Raw genomic sequence first — 17,550 nt, 5'->3', positions numbered from 1 at the left:
GAATTGAGTCAAAGCTCTAAATTTATATAAAAATGCTGATTAAAATGGAGAATGCAAGTAAATATATTTCAGATGAAATTTATATATAATAGTTTATTGGAAGTCATATATTAAATTCGAATCAGTCAATGATTTAGAGGTACGCACTTCTGAACCACAGCCTCCAGTCACCGTTGCTGTAGTTTCCGTAATGCATTGAAGGCATCTTTTGTGTTTTCGCGTTTCAATAAGTACACGTGTTTGATGGCAGAGGGGCTTTTCTAAGGGAAGTTGGTGTTAGTATCGTGTGCTGCAATCTATCAAACGACGGCAAAACAAATTTCAGACTGATTGATAGGCTAGTTTGGATTTGGCAGCTATTCGAGTAAGACGTGTTTCGTGATTTTCGCTAAGATGGAAAAAATCGGTGATTCGCTTTATATTTTTGAATGGCGAAAAATGCGAGGAGATAAAAGCAAAGTTAGATGCTGCCTATGGGGATGCTGTGGCATCTATGACCACAATTAGATGTTGGTTCAACGAATTTAAACGTGGTCGAGCATCCGTATTTGATGAGGATCGACCAGGACGCCCGGCAGACGTGGTTATCGAGAAATTAATTCAAAAAGTTCATTACTTGATCGACTGATCGACTAACAAAAGTGTGCGAACTAACGAGAGGCCATAGGTGTGTCGACAGGAGCAGCAATTAATATTTTGCATGATAAGTTGGAGATGAACAAATTGTCGAATTCAACGATGGGTGTCGCGATTGCGCACGGTGTACAACAAGTGGATGCGGTTGTTAACTTCGAAGCAGTGTTTGGAGCAATTTAAGCGGGATCCGAAGGAATTTTCGCGTCGAGTTGTCACCGTTGATAAAACCTGGACTCATCATTAAGTACACACCAGAAACTAAGAAACCATCAAAACAATGGATTTCTCCCGATGAATCTGCTCCAAAGAAGACTAAGACAGCCCCATCGGCCGGAAAGGTCATGGCGACGATTTTTTGGGATCCGAACGGCGTCATCCTCATGGTCTTTTTAGAAAAAAGAAGAATGATCTGTGGACAATATTACAGTGAGTTATTGGACCGCTTTCGCAAAAAATTGAAGGAGACAGGCCCGAATTTGACGAAAAAAGGTGCTGTTTCACCACCATAACGTAGCAGCACATTAATCAGGAGTTGTCGGCGTCAAACTTCATGAATCGCGTAATGAATTGCTGCCGCGCTCTCCGTATTCACCCGATCTAGCTCCCTGCACTTTTTCTTGCTAGCCATGAAAAAACGGCTCGTGTGAAAAAAATGTATTCAAGCGAGAAAGTCGTCGAGACAGAGGCGTATTTTGGAGAGTTCGACAAATCCTATTTTTTGGAGGAGTTAAACAAATGGCCGGAGCGTTGGTAGAAGTGTATCTAAAAGGCGGCTAGGTTGGAAAAAAAAAATTTGAAAAAATTTCTTCATTTCTAACACGGGTACTTATTGAGCCCCCCTCGTACATACATGCAAGGAAAATATGAAGAAAGCTGTGATTGCCACAACAATACGATTGCTAATGGAATGTTCTTCATCTGACAGCGGCGATGAAATGCAACCAATTATTGTGGACAAAATAAAATCATGTGATGCTAAGATCGTTATTTTGCATTTTATTTGCTTTATTTATTTATTAATTTTTGAAAATTTAATACGAGTGAGCTCAACTGAAATTTTCTTTACGTTTTGTGATTTTTCCTGTCAGCAATTTAATCAACTGTTCATAAAACTTGCAAATTGTTACTGGTTTTGCGTTTATGTACATTTTTTCGATATTTTTCTCTTTGAGAGCGAATTCTCGGAAATTAATATACTAGCAAGTTACTGGATAATTTTTACATGAATGAACCTAATTTAAATATCACTTTGATATTCAAACTATCAAATCGCAAAAAAAGAATATGATAAAAAAACCAAAAAAAAAAAAATTTTTTTAATAAAAAAAGCAAAAAATAAACAAAAAAAAATTTAAAAAAAAAATAATAATAATAAAAAAACCAAAAAATAAAGAAAAAAAAATATTAAAAAAAAAGTAATAATAAAAAAACCAAAAAAAAAAATAAAAAAGCAAAAAAAAAAAACAAAACAAATAATCAACTGTCCTACTGATATCACATAAGAAGCATTCACTTCGCGAACAAGTATGAAAAGTTAATGGCTAAAACCGCGTTCATACAGAGAAACTTTATTTGCCTAACTTTTCAACGCTATTACAAAATAACAACAACAAGATTTTTCCAGATTGTTTGATATTCCTAATGGAAATACCTAAAAATTAAATTATTAAATTTACGTGTTGCTTTAGTCTTGCCATAAATTCTGTGACAAATTTGGCAATGCATACGACGAGAAGAAATTCGGACAAAATAGTTCCCTTCCCTTTGTTTTTGTTCGCAGGCATTGTCTACTCATAAATTATACTAAGTTTCGTGGCAAATTGGAGTGAGGAGCTACAGAAAATCGCAGTGCAGTGATAGCACTACAAAAGATGGGTAAAAGTGCAAGTTACTGAGAAAACTTATTGTAATATTTCGAGAATGTTTGCTTACCGCACCCTGAATCGTTTTTCTCAAACGTCTGAAGTGGTACACAAAAAAAGTAGTGGTCGTCGTCGCTTGGTTCGAACCAGTGCAGCCATAAAAGCCGTTCGAGAAAAAATTCGCTGAAATCCCCTTAAAAAGCAGAGAATCATGTTCAGGGAAATGAATGTTCGATACATAATGTCCATGTCGAGACTAATAAGCGATTACAGCCTTCCGTCGCTCAACTGGTCATCTTTTGACAACGCGCTTGAGGAAAATTAGACTCGACAGATGTAACCTGCTTCTCCGGTGGCACGCGGTCAACAGCCATGAAAATATTTTTGTCATCTTTTCACAGATGAGAAAATTTTCACTGTTGCAGAAGTTTTTAATAAGTAAATCGACAAAATCTATGCTGAAACTTTTAAATACGCAATAAATGTTGTTTCAAGGGTCCAGCCTACGTAATGGTTTGGTGGGGAGTGCTTTCTAAAGGCCTTACATCTTCTCATTTCTGCGAAAAAGACTGGAGCAAAAGTGGTCCAGGAGACAGTCTTTGAAGGCGTGCTGAATCAGTTGAGCAGTACTCGTTTCAATGGAGAGCGTTGGATCTTCCAGCAAGATTCCCCTCCCGCCCATAAAGTAAAATCCACCCAGCAGTGGCTAAAAAACGATATTCCTGGGTTCATAGTCGCAGAAGATTGGTCGTCTAGAAGTACAGATCTGAATCAATTGGACTACGGTTTGTGGCCGGATATGGAGAGCATGGCCTGTCGAAGACCTCACAGAAATTTGGAGAGTCTCAAACAATCTTCGACGTCAATATCCATGGAAACCGTGCGTGCTGCAATAGATGAATGGCCTAAACGTTTGAAGGCAAACGGTGACCATTTCAAATGAAAATCAAAATTTTTTTTAATATTTACATGATTAAACAAAACTAACTTCATTAAAAAAAGTCTTATAATTTCATATCTATAACGGACTTAACTTGTAACAGAACTTATGGCAGGACTAAGTAGTACATTTATCATTCAATCAGATAGACCTGGTATTAAAGGGTTTTCCAATAAGAGGTGTTATTTTGATATTCAAAGAAAAATGCTATTTTTTAATATAAAGGATCGGTTGTTTATTTCATTATAAAGAGGAGGAAGGTATGCCGTTAATAGTGGAGAATAACATTAGGCAAATGGCCATCATGACCACGCTTACAGGACAATATCCTTTTCATGAAATTTTCCATAACCGAATTGCAAGTGGCTGTCCTATGTCCTCGATAGCCTCACGAATTTCATTTTTGAGATCTTGAATCGACTTTGGGTTGTTGGCGTAAACCTTCTCTTTCCCGTGGCTCCAATGAAGAAAGTCTCAAGATGTTAAATCACAAGATCTCGGTGGCCAATTTGATCACCTCTTCGAGAGATAACACGGTCGGGAAACTTTCCCCATAAAAGATCAATGGTTTCGTTGCTTGTGTGGCATGTAGCGCCGTCTTGTTGACAAAAAAAAACGTTGTCCAGATCAATACCATCCAATTCCGGCCATAAAAATCATTAATTATCTCTTGATAGCGCAACCCTATTCAAAATAATACCTGTTATTGGAAAATTCTTTATATGGCTTCATCATATTTCAGGACTAATCTGACACTTAGTGGGGTGTGTTCTAATAACAACGTGATCAGTTCCCAATTGATTATAAACACCCTTTATTATAGCTCAAGACCCTCTGAATTTTATGATTGGATGAAAGAAGTATTAAAAAATGAATTTATGTTTTATTTAATAGAACTATTCAATCAATAAAGATTGTACCAAAATTAGCTTTACATGCGCCAGAAAGTATGCAATGATGTACACTCAATCTTTTATTCTTAATAGCCATGCATGTATGCGAGTATTCAGCGTGTTTAGCAAAGAGAAGTCTTACGCTCGCTAAGCTGAATATTGCAATAATAATAAGAAATATGCATGTGTGTGTATATAGTTTCTAGAGAGAATTATTCCGGATGTGTTAAAGTTAGAATTCGCAATAAAAGAAATGATAACGAGATCACGGATCGTTTATAATTAACAAAGCGCTTACTGAGTATTGCAGTGTGACTTATTTGCATAAATACTAAGTGAGTCATAACACGATAATAAAACACGGTAATAATGCGATAATCAAAACGAATACACAAATTTGGATTATTGAATTGCTGTAATAAATAATATACATTAATTGTTTTTTTTTTGTTTTTTAAGAAAAACTGCAAAAGTTATAGTTTTAAGTGATGTCAAAAAATTGCAAAAATAAAAAAAAATTTAAATCCTTTGTTGTTATAGTTTAAAAGCTAACAACGCTTTTGGTTACACCGGTTAGAACTTTCATGATGAGCCCGTTGTGACGTCCTAATAAACCAACTGAAAGTCTGGTAGCCCTCCAATTTTTAAGGGTGGCCCCTGAAATTTTAAGGGTGAAAAAAAAATCGTTTTATCTTTTTTAATCACTCTAGCACTTTGGGGTATCAGATTTGATAACCTCCGTAAAATATTGCTAGACTGGTAGGGTGTGGAAAGTGGGGGACGGACGGGGCTAACGTGGCGATGCGATAAAAAGTGGCTGTCCGCCAATGAGTTTCAAACAAAGAGCTGCGATTGACTTTTATGTTAAATTTTATAAATATATCTCTTTGGTGCGTCCAAAGGCTCCAAAAAGCTTATGGTGGCGATGATTGACGCAAGTGATTTTTCAGTCGTGTATGGAAAATGAAAAACTATTATATATCGTTCACTGAGTGGATTACCTCCATAAAAATTCGAAAAAAAAACGCTTGATTTCGTTGAAAATAATTAGAAAAAAAATCCTCAAAATGGATTTAAGGTTTCTCCAGATAACTGTGCATTGTATTTTCATCGAGTACTTATTCAGGTCTTCATAAGATCAATGCAAGATTTGGCAAAGTAAGCTGATAACAAAAAATTGTAAAAAGTAAAACTAAAAATATTTATTGAAAACCAGAATGAGACCAGTTAAGTTTAGTTGACCGGCATGTGAACTTATACCGCGTGATTTGCTAACTTAAACCCATTCAACTGACCAAACTCTGTCTGTGGCCTCCTGTTTTTCAATAAAAATTTTTAGTTATACTTTTTTCATTTTATTTGTTGATTTTTTTATTTATTTTTCATTTTATTTTATTGCATGTGTCGGATTTAATTTATTTAATTTAATGTTTCCACTTTTTATTATTTTATTTATTATTATTATTTTTTTTTTTTTCAATAAGTATTTTTTATTATATTTGTTTCATATTTTTATTAAATTTTGTATTTTATTTTATGTGGAATTTTGTTCCATTTTGTTTTTGTATTTTTATATTTTTTATTATTTCTTGTATTTTCTTTTCATTTTGTTTTTCATTTTATTAAATTTTTATTATTTTATTCCAATTTATTTTGTTATTTTATTTTATTTTTTATTACTTTTTTCATTTATTTTTAATAAATATATTTAGTTTTACTTTTCTAATTTTTTTAGTTTTCTTTCTTTACTAAATTTTTTATTGTACTTTATTGCATATGCCATATTTTAGTATTTTGCTAAATTTTTTAAATTTTATTATATTTGTTTACCTTATTTCAATTTATTTTATTTTATTTTTTATTATTTTTATTAATTTTTTGTTGTTGTATTCAATTTCTTTTTTTATTCAATTAAATTTTTTACCTTATTTCAATTTATTTTATTTTTTACTATATTTATTAATTTTTTATTGTTGTATTCAATTTCTTTTTTTATTTAATTAAATTTTTTACCTTATTTCAAATTATTTTATTTTATTTTTTACTATTTTTATTAATTTTTATTGTTTTATTTAATTTCTTTTTAATAAATATTTCTAGTTTTATTTTTTTTTTTAATTTTGTTTTAATTTTTTACGTTTTTCTTCTAAATACATTTTTTTATGTCGTATTTTAGTATTTTATTAAATTTTTTTAATTAAATTCATTTTTTTACTTATTTCAATTTATTTTATTATTTTATATTACTTGATTTCTTTTTTTTTAATAAATTTTTTTAATAAATATTTTTAGTTTTATTCTTTTTGTTTTTTTATTAAATTTTTTATTAAATTTTTTAACATTTTATTAAATTTTTGTCATTTAATTTAATTTTTTATTACCTTACTTTAGTTGTTTTATTTTTTTTTTTTTGTTTTTGTTATTTGATTTCTTTTATATTGTTTTATTTGTTTTTTTAATAAATATTTTTAGTTCTATTTTTTAATGTTATTTTTTAGTTTTATTTTATTTTATTTTTTTTTTTATTAAAGTTTTATTACCTTATTTCAAGTTATTTTATCATTTTGTTATTTTATTGTATTTTTTTATTATATTATTTCATTTTATTAAATTGTTATCATTTAATTTAATTTTTTAATACCTTACTTTAATTTACTTTAGTTGTTTTTATTTTATTTTTTTGTTATTTGATTTCATTTTATATTGTTTTATTTTATTTATTTTTAATAAATTTCTTTAGTTTAATTTTTTTAATGTTAGTTTTTAATTTTATTAAAATTTTTTTATTTTTATTAAAGTTTGATTACCTTATTTCAAGTTATTTTATCATTTTGTTATTTTATTGTATTTTTTTATTATTTTATTTCATTTTATTTTTTGTTATTTGATTTTGCTTCACATAGATTTACTTAATTTTTTCACTAAATATTTTTAGCTTTTTTTATTTAGTATTTTCTTACCTTCTATCCATATATTTTAATTTAATTTAATTTTTAATTTCATTTATTTTTATTTTGTTTTATTGGACCTTTCTCTCTATTTTTTAATGCTCTCATTAAGCACTTAATATTATTTTTTATCCTTTTTTCTGCTATTCTAGACCTACATGCATATAATCTAATAATTAATATATTATATCATCTAATCAGAAAAACGCGCATTTGTTCTTCTGTTCTAAATTTTTTTACTCACAATCGCTTCTCACCCAAAATCCTTCTTTGCCACTCTCCTCTTATCTTATTCAGCGTTTACTCTTATAAAAAATATCGCCAAAATTTAATCAAAACAAGTCTTGCTGACATTAATAAATATGTCAAATATTTGCGTGTATTTTTAATATTTTTTTACTGCTGCTGTCTAAATTAAATAAGTCCCGTTGATTAGAGATATTTTGACGTCTTTGAAAAAATCTTATGACATCCACAATAATAATTTTCCATTGATAAGATAAACGAAGTGCTAAAAAGCAGTAGTTTATAAAGAAGTGAGTAAGTGTGTGTGTGTGCAAAAACTGGTGATCCATCTCATAGCAATGAGCGCCAATAGCAACAGTTGCCAAGAGTAATTGCTCCCACAAAAAAAAAAAAAAATAGTCAACTAGCTCACACACCACAACAAGAAGTCAGCTATTCAGCCATTGATTTTACTAACCTGCCGGCGGCCAAATAGAGAGCCACACGAGTGAGAATCAAAACAAAACGAAATTACCGGCCGTCTCTTTGATGCGATGGCTGTATGTGTGACTGCGAGAGACACCACTGATGATGACTAGCTGGGAAGGCTGATTGTTTGCTTGCTTGCTTATTAGATGGTTGCGCTTGTACGTCCGTTTGTTGTTACGCAGTGGCGACGAAACCTGCTAAATGTTGCGGCTGTTATTTTTGAGTTTTCAATTTTAGTCTGAGTTCGAGAATCTAAACAAAATGTTGGCGTGACGGGTGATGGTCGCGCGAAGTGTGCCTCAAAACGTTAATAAATTGCAAGCCAGTGGAATTCGTAAAATTCAAGCAAAAAAATAAAAAAAACGAAGCTAATCGTTGAAAAAGTGTAAAAATTTAAATAATTAATATTTGTTTTTGATATTAAATAAAAATTGCTAAAGCATTTTGAAAAGGAGCTGCAGTTGTGTGAAGAAGGTGAATTGAAGCGAAAGTGCCCAAATCCTTTGGAGGAGATGTAGAATTGGGGGAAAAAAGTGCATGAAAAAAGGAAATAAAGTAATATAAAGAATTAAATGCTTGAAGTGCGCTTCGGTTTCTTTGTTGTCGCGAATTTTTTACATTTACATATAAATGTACATATTTACTTTCGCTTGTTGGTGACTATTTGTGACGGCCGAAGGAGGAATGCACGCGCAAGTCTGATGCTACGTTTGTTTTGACGGGTCGCAAACTATGAGAGTGTAAAAAAATAAAACAATCAAACATGCCAGTACATACATTTTCTATACTAAATACATACATATGTATGTACATATAAACTCATATACGTCTTATTCCATTATAAAGTGGTTCAAAGTGTGATGTAAAAGTGCCTCGTACTTTCTTATCGCTCGCTACTTACATACATACAGATGAGTGTACATATGTACATGTATGAGCTTTGTAAATTTAAAAATAAATTGCAAATTCGAATCTTTTGCCCTTCTAGAGTGCTTAAAGGGATGTGCGATTAGTTGAAATCGTTTCGAGTGTTAAATTATTTTTTTTTTTTTTTGAAATTTTTTACCGCCCATCAAAACTTTTGTCAAACTAAACCGGTAAACTGCGTAGAAACTTCCATATATGTGCCATCTATTAAACTCGAATTTTGTGCCTTGTGAAGAGTGCGCGCACCATTTATTTGCCAAAAAAATAATAAAAAAAAGAAACCAAAAGTTAAAAAAAATAAAAGGAAATAAAGAACCAAAAAAGAGAAAAAATATATAAAATGAAAATAAAAAATATATATAAAATAAAAATAAAAAATATATAAAATAAAAATAAAAAATATATAAAATAAAATGAAAAAATATATAAAATAAAAATAAAAAATATATAAAATAAAAATAAAAAATATATAAAATAAAAATAGAAAAATATATAAAATGAAAATAAAAAAATATATTAAAATAAAAATAAAAAAAATATATAAACCAAAAATTCTTTCTCTTACCTCGCATACCAAATCAATTGTGTTTGCTGCTGCTACTATTTTTACGCAATTTTGCATATTTTCGTCGTTGCAGCCCAGAAGCGCCAGTCAATGGACGGAGGACGACGCTATTAGTCGTTGGCTGCTGAATATTTTGCTATGCATTGTACATATCAAGAAGAAGAAGAAGAATTGTACATAAAAGGGACTTTTATTTGTTTTCTTTTTTTTTTCGTAACATTGTTGTTGCTTTTAGCAGTACACAACATGCTTGTTGTGGCTGGCTGACTGGCTGGTTGAGAGTGAAATTTTGGCTGTCGCCAGTCGCAATTTGAACGCATTGCACATAGTATTAGGAAAATCGAAAATTTAAGGCACATGTGTTACAATTTTTTTTTAATTTGCCTGGGAATTTTATGTTCAAGTGTATGCGTATGTATGTATGTATATGTACAGTAGAGGACAGCTAATTAGAAATTGTGCTCTTTGCCTGAAATCGTTCCAAAAGCATTACTTTTTTTACAGCATCTAAGCCGACTTTTATGAATACGGAAAAGGTTGTTTAAGGGGGTGGTGGGGTTTAGCGCTAAAAAAAAACACTTTTTTTTTAAATTTTTTACAGAAATATGGCTTAAGATACTTTAATAAAATCAGTTGCATGTTATTGTACATCTTTTCAATAAGTTTTTAAAAAATATTAATAATAAAATATTGACAAGTAAGCCCATGACAGAGTTTTTTTGGAGATATGTTTTTCGAGAGGTGCTCTGCGGTGCCAATCGGCATTCGTCGTAGAATCATCTGAAACTAAAAAAGTCGAATTTTTCAGTTAAAGTATGACGTAATGCTCCCCACCCCCCCATTAATAAATTTTTTTTTTTTCATTTTTGTAGTTTTGGTGGCAAAAAAACGTAAAACGAGCATTTTTGGCGAAAAATTTCGCCATATTTGTGAGTGAAAAACAACCTTAAAAAAAAAAATAAAAAAAACAGGGGGGGGGGGGGTATTTTTGATTTAGAAAACGTGTGCCAAATTTGAAAAGAATCGGTTGAATAGTTTCGGAGTGATTGGCACCGACTTTTAAGAAGTCGTTTCGGGAAAAACGCGTTTGAAAAAATGACTCTGAAAAACTATCGATGCTCCGCATTCGAGGTAGAGTGCCTACAAAGGCTATAACTTTGAGAGTTCTGCTCCGATCCACTTAAAATTTTGACACAACATTCTTGAAATGATTTACTATAAGATGAGTGAAGAAAAAAAATTTCGATTTTGTGACCCTACCCCCCCCTTAACGACGAATGTACCCAATTCCTAAGTAGCAGCTTAGTGTCTTTTGGGTATCGAAAACATAAAGATTCAGTGTGGTTGCAAGCCCTTGCGGTTGGGCACCCGTGTCTGGTTAGACTTTTCTGGCCAAACTGGGTTTTTCGACTTTGGACATAAATTTGCATACATTTCTATTATAGCTAACGGCTTGCGCTTCCAGGTAGCTTCCTAAAATTTTATTTTCTAACTAAATTGTGCATACAACCTTTTAAACGGGATTCTCGAAGAGATCGAAAAAGAGCCATACCCGGGTGCCCAACCGCAGGTTTTAAAAATGGTGTGCAACGGAAGATTAATATTAAATATGCCCTGGACGCTCTGGTCGGACAATGCCTGTATAAATAAATTCAAGCACTAGGCGTGAATTTTGCTTACCTCGAAGGCTGCGCTTGGTTGTTAGTAGCGTCGCTTGTGTATCTAGTCCAGCATCCAATTATTGTTGGAGGCGTCATTTTGATATGCTTTCTTCGGGAATCGATCGCATTGTCTGTTAGCAAAATTTACTGTTAATTTCATACCAATTGGACTTTTTGTTGTTGTTCGTATTATTATTATTATTTTGGCTGTTGTTGTTTTTAAAGTTCTTTTTTGCTAATGTTGTATTTGTTGTTTTTGTTGTTGTTGTGGTATTAGTAGTTGTTGTACTTTTTGATAAGTCTTTGGGGCATGCTGTTAGAGTGCCAGTCGTTGACTGCCTTTCCGGTAACGTGGCACCGATCAAATGCCTTGGGAACGATCAATTGTACTTGTAATTGAATCTACTTATTTTAATTACGAAACGTTAGCTATCTAGCGAGATTATATTCCAACATACGAAAGAGCTTCCCCACCATATGAACAGCACTCACAGGACATCCCACATTTCTTCGCTTGACATTCGAACTCGACGACACTGTCCGATTGGAAAACCTCTGGAATGCATCAGAGGTTGATAAGTGCTGCTACATTTACAACAGCAACAGTAGCTCCAGGAAGCGTCATGTTTCGGCAGACCCAAGGATGAGCGTGTTGTTGTAACAGCAGAAAACATTCCACAAAAATGTCTGATAAATGCTTCTGAAGTTACAATCCGGGTTGTTGTTATTGTTGTTGTAACAGCATGAACATTCCCCTTACATGTACGGAGAATGCTGTCGGAGAGACAGTTCTTGTACGAATATAAATATAAATCCGGATCGTTCCGATAAGGTAGAAACGACTGTCGTGAGAACGTGACATTTCTATGTTTTCTAAGATGTCTGGGAGCTTCTTCGGCTTCCAGCAGATATATGTACATCGGGGACATCTCAGAAGGGAGTATCGAAAAATTGCGTGGTGCCCCTTCGAACTTAAGCTTTAAGAACTTTTAGAAAATTCAGTGGAGCACTAACGCAATGTAATGTAATAAAATGGAGACACTACGAATTGAGGATCTTTTGTGCTCTTTACTCTTTTCTACAATACCTCATTCTGCTCCCGTTCCATTTATAAACCAAGGATGGAACGCTATGTTGGATTTACGATGCTGTTCAGATCAGGAGATGTTAATTAAATGCAGGTGGCACAATGGGCCTTAGGGCCACTCAGTGTGTTGTCTTAGACAAGCAGCTTGGCTAACCTAACCTAAGTGTGCTCCGCCAAAAGTTGCGTCTTCTCGATACTACCCGTCGCACGTCATAGTGCGGGAAGTTGGCCTGTGCTTCTCAGTTAGCTCATTTATTGCTTTATTTGCTTGAGTTGAATGGTTCGGTGTGGGAGAAGCGAGGTGTTTTGCTGCTGTTGAGAAGTGTCTGGTTATAGTTCTCAAACCCAATGCATGCCTGTAGATGATTGAAAATTTGCATTCGCAAATTCATTGCAATTTGCAATAGCGAGGTTCGCTTAAACAGTAAATAGCAGGAGATGTCACATGACCCAATATCCTCTAAAACAGTCGTGAACGTGCACCAGTCGGCTACTCTCTGTGTGCCCTGTGAATCCATATTTCAGGAAGTTGTAGATGTATCTGTGACTGGCGTCGCACCATTCCAGTCTGTAAATGAGTGCATCCTTTTTTGCGATCGCTCGTAGGCCTGTGTTGGGACGATTCAAACCTCTTTGAAAGTAGGTACTCGTATTTTGGTTTGATAATAACTTAACATTTAACTCAGTTGCCAAGCAGATGCGAATACATCCATACATACATACATATGTACATACTTCCGCACAAATATTGACTTTTATGTGATAAATGTCATAATAAAATTTTTGTTCAAAACCGAAAAAATTTCAATGAGGTGACTCATTCGAGACGAGTCACATACGTTGATGAAATCGACTACTTTCTTTAGAGAACTCAAGTTATAATTTGCCATTTAGACGAGCAGTGTGTTGTAACGAAAGAAAAAGAAATTGTTTAGGGGCTTCTGAAGACAGATATTTTATAAAAGAATAACAAAACTTATTTCCACTGCTATTTCTTCGAATAAGCTGCCAACAAAAAATTATTCTACAAAAAGGTTTCTTTATATTTTTTATTTTTGGTTTTATTTTTTTTTTTTTTTTTAATTAAAAAAAAGTTTTTATCAAAAAAAATGTAAGAAAACCAAACAAATACAAAAAATAGAATAATAAACAAAAAAAAAAAAAAAAATTTTTTTTTATTTTTTTTTAATTAAAAAAAATTTTTTTATTATTTTTTTTTAATTAAAAAAAAATTTTTTTATAATTTTTTTTTAATTAAAAAAAATTTTTTTTATTATTTAGATTAAATTAAATAGAATAATAAACAAAAAAAAATAAAAAAAATAATAAAAAAAATTTTTTTTAATTAAAAAAAAATAATAAAAAAATTTTTTTTAATTAAAAAAAAATAAAAAAAATTTTTTTTTTTTTTTTTTTTTTTGTTTATTATTCTATTTTTTGTATTTGTTTGGTTTTCTTACATTTTTTTTCTGTTTTGTTTTTTTATCTTTTCTTATTTTTCCTTCTTCCTTTTTTCTTTTCTTGTTTTTTGTTTTTTTGTTTTGCTTGCTTTTTGGTTATAACTTTTTCCCTCAAAAATCTGCATACAACTTCCAAGTTTCGAGTTGTCATTGAAATTTGCATTCTTATCAACACCCTTCGAGTAATATTTCTTGATTGTCTACGCCTTCAGTAGCTTTCCAGTTTATTGCAATACTTAGTCATCTTCTGAAGTAAGTCCAACTAGCAGGTTTGATAAGATACATTCGTGCCTTGTAATTTGCCTTGCAGATAATTCAATTTTTTATATCGAAAGGAAAAAAATTAAATTGCCACTTTCAGCAAAAAATGAAAACCGTTGTCAGTTTGGATGTTCGATAATTTTAGTTACTCTTATCTAAAGCTACTTGAGTGTTGGCGTTTATTTTATATTAAATAACCTGTCTAAAAGAAGCGCCACTCGTGATTGCCTTTAACTTTATCGGTGTCTGTTTGCTTAGAGGTGTGACAGTAATTAACTGCTTGGGAATCGTAGTGAAAAACCTCGACGAAGACTTTGTTTTACTGCAAGGAATGGCAGACGCTGGAGATATCCACTCTTGGCTGACGTTTCAAGCTAAGATAATGAAATAATACTTTTGATTGTATGTAGCTCGTTAAACTAAGTAATTTCGTGCAAATATATCGAAGTACCGCAATTCACAAAGTATCTGATAATTTGAATGGTCTTATTTGCTTTGAAAACTCGAATCTGGTTATTGTTGTTGTAGTAGCAAAAACATTTCCCATACGTGTTCCTGGAATGCTGTTGGGATGACAGTTCTTGACTGGATATATAGTAGATCCGTGTCGTTTCGGTAACGTAGAATCGACTGTCGGAGGATCGAATCTGGTAATAGAACTCTACGAAAAAATCAGACTTTTTCTAAAATAAAAAGATTTTGCCAATGGCTTTTGGTGGAGGGGATAAAATCCAATGTACGAGCCTCGGCAATGCTAAAGTTTATGTCTGCATATTATTTTAGGAGGAGAGTGGATCCAAGTTTTCGTAGGAATTTTGTTATCGTTACATTTTAGATAAAAGACTCTATGAATATTTGAGCGGTACTGCTGATATGACAGCCTTTGATCGGCTATAAATCTGGGGACCTTCGGTAACATGGTTTCGACTATCTTGGGAACGTATATCAAGCTATTTGTTACTCAAATCCTGCCAAGCTACACCGGTTTGACCGAAGCTAAATAAAATGCGAAAGATTTTGTTGGTGATGATGAATGATGATCTTTTATCGACAAAAAAAGGAATATCCGACTTTCATCGGCGACTTTTTCGATACCCCTGCTGTGCCATGTGCTGAAAGTCTTAGGGGGGTTAGTCTTTAAAGCCTGACCTTCGAGTAGGTTAGGTTAGGTTAGCCTGGTTGGCAATAAGCCACGCATATACCTTTTGGTCCCTAGCGATACCAGATGGAGACCGACCTCTATGAATACCTAAAGTAGACATCATGTAGGATGTCAGCGCTTTTGGCAAATCTAAGTAGGGCTGGGAGCTTCGCTTTTGAGACGTCTTCCAGACCCTCAAACAGTGGGGCCCCCAGGCATCTTAGTCGCGTTTTTAATAATGCCGGACAAACGCACAGAAGGTGTTCTAAAGTCTCCTCAACATCCTCTCTGCATTTTCTGCATTTGTCCGTGTTAGCAATCCCTATCTCGTACGCATGTGCAGCACCTTCGAGTAAATGGAGAAAATTTCGCCCATAGAAGACCAAGCAACGAGATATACATTTTTGTCTATGTGTTTCCACGTCTGGTTATAATGTTATGGAAGTGTATAGTCCTAGTTTTTCTCGGTCATTATGTTACCTCGAAATCAGCTGCGGCTTAGGTGGCATGAGAACAATATTTTCTTAAGGTTTTCATTGTCTCGCGCGATGCCTGCATATCTGCAAAGTATAGCATTGACTTTGAGGGACTTGTTGGCTTACAAAAACGAATTCTTCGACTCCTCACACCAATGCTAATAACATCAAAGGACTCTTTGATCATAAAACAATAGTAATAGAGTGTCACGTATACCCTTACAAGGTGCGTAGATGAAGTTGCTCCTTTAATTTGTGGTGCGCATCTGGATGTTGGCCAACAAATGAAGTGAGCCACGCAGCACCTAATATTTAGTGGGAAGCTTTTTCATGACAAATATAGGCTCGGAGGCTATTATAAACAACCTTTTGATGTTTGACAGTCTAATTTGGAAGAAGGCTTGGGAGATTTGATTCGCATATAGATCGGTATAACTTTGAGAAGAGTTGTGGTAGGATTAGGGCGATTCTACTCTTCTGCAAATTATAAAAGCACGGGCATTGCTGCTAGGGTGACAGTCCTTGACCGGCTATAAATCCGGGTCGTTCCGCTAACGCAGCACCGAATTTCGTAGGAACGAGAGAATAGATCTGCATGGCCGCTGTTCTGCTATTGTTCACAGAGGCTTCTTCGTCCTTCAGAAAACTATTTATAAAGCTACTTAGAACTAAATTTGTCACCCAAACGCTCTACTTGTTATTTTTTACGACCGAATATTGAAGATATGTAGATATTTATTATCTCCATGTAGTGCCGTTTATTTTTTTGTTTTGTTTCTTTTTGGTTTGTCTTTGTGCTATGCTTTAATTCGATTACTTTTACAATTTACTACCACTGCAACAACTTCTAACAACAACACTTCCTAGTAGACCGGCACCTTGCATAGTATGTGTGCATGTGTGTGTGTGTATGTATGTACTAGCGTTCATTGCTTTTGCTGGTAGGCAGCCAAAGTTAAGTGATGGGCTGCATTGTTTGCGGTGAATTTAGATGTTCCCGCATTGGAGGGCCTTTGGCTCTGCTGTTCATGCAAAGTGAGTGTTTTAGCAGTACAAACTTACAAATACTTACTATTTACATACAAAGCTTAAATTTGCGGGTTTTTGGTTGTAGCGGCTAAGCTCTGCTCGCGGCGTTGTTGCCTGCCTATGTACACAAAAGAAAGAATTGCAATAAACAAGTAGCACCACAAGCACTGACATATGTGTATGTGTGGATGTATATATGATGTGTAGATGCATGTATGTGTGTATGGCATAGCGGCAATTGTCGCAAACTGCTGCGCCAATCACATTGTTGATTTACATGTAAATTTTGCTGTGCAACTATGACTTTATCTATCGCCTGTTTGCTCGCGATTGCTCGTGTCTGGGGACTGTAAGGGGTAAGGTATGCATTCGCAAACAATGAAGGCAGCCGCCGCCATTTGGCTGTTGTAGTACAATTTACAAATGTTTTACGTAAATTATAGTACTTGTAGTGACAAATGCATTGTACCACTTGTCACATATTCACCATAAGCGAGGTGGTAGTGGTGTTATCCGAGTGCAGCGTTCTAACAAGCGCTACAAGGCCTTCGAAGCATTTACAAAGGGCACGCAATACGACAGCGAGTGGAAGAGTGCAGCAAGTGATCTCAGTAAAGGGGGTTTTTTTTATAACTGTGGCTATACAGTGAGTCTAAAGAGTCGCACTACAAATGTATTAATGTAAATTTATCTTGTTTTTTATTAATTTACAAGATTTTTAATATTAATTGAGTTCGACAAATCGACAAAAAATAGTACTTAGCAATAATTTAGTTGGATATTTTATTGTTAAACCGGCCTTGAGCTCGCAATAATAATTTTAATAATAATATTAAAAATATAAATATATAAAATATATATTTTAAAGTTCGAAAAAAGCTATTAACAAATATTTCACGTGTTTTGCACAAATATTGATGATTTAAGGAGTTAAGCCAATTTCGAAATTT

General features: G+C 33.2%; 1 protein-coding gene across 5 annotated transcripts in view; it reads left to right on the top strand.

Moving 5' to 3' along the window:
• The window catches only part of LOC128864317 (cytohesin-1), a 114,653-nt gene that overhangs the window by 8,603 nt on the left and 88,500 nt on the right, over window positions 1–17,550 (top strand). The window contains exon 1 of one of the 5 annotated variants that reach the window (XM_054103924.1): window positions 8,141–8,467. The exons of 3 other annotated variants lie outside the window; for them this stretch is intronic. The gene's annotated coding sequence lies outside the window, so the exon portion shown is untranslated. Of the gene's footprint in view, window positions 1–8,140; window positions 8,549–17,550 lie in introns of those variants that run through there. One more of the 5 variants, XM_054103922.1, reaches the window with a different exon arrangement.

The sequence above is a fragment of the Anastrepha ludens genome, chromosome 5 (assembly GCF_028408465.1).
Source record: "Anastrepha ludens isolate Willacy chromosome 5, idAnaLude1.1, whole genome shotgun sequence".
Taxonomy (NCBI): Eukaryota; Metazoa; Arthropoda; class Insecta; order Diptera; family Tephritidae; genus Anastrepha; species Anastrepha ludens.
This window is presented reverse-complemented; position numbering and strand designations above follow the sequence as displayed.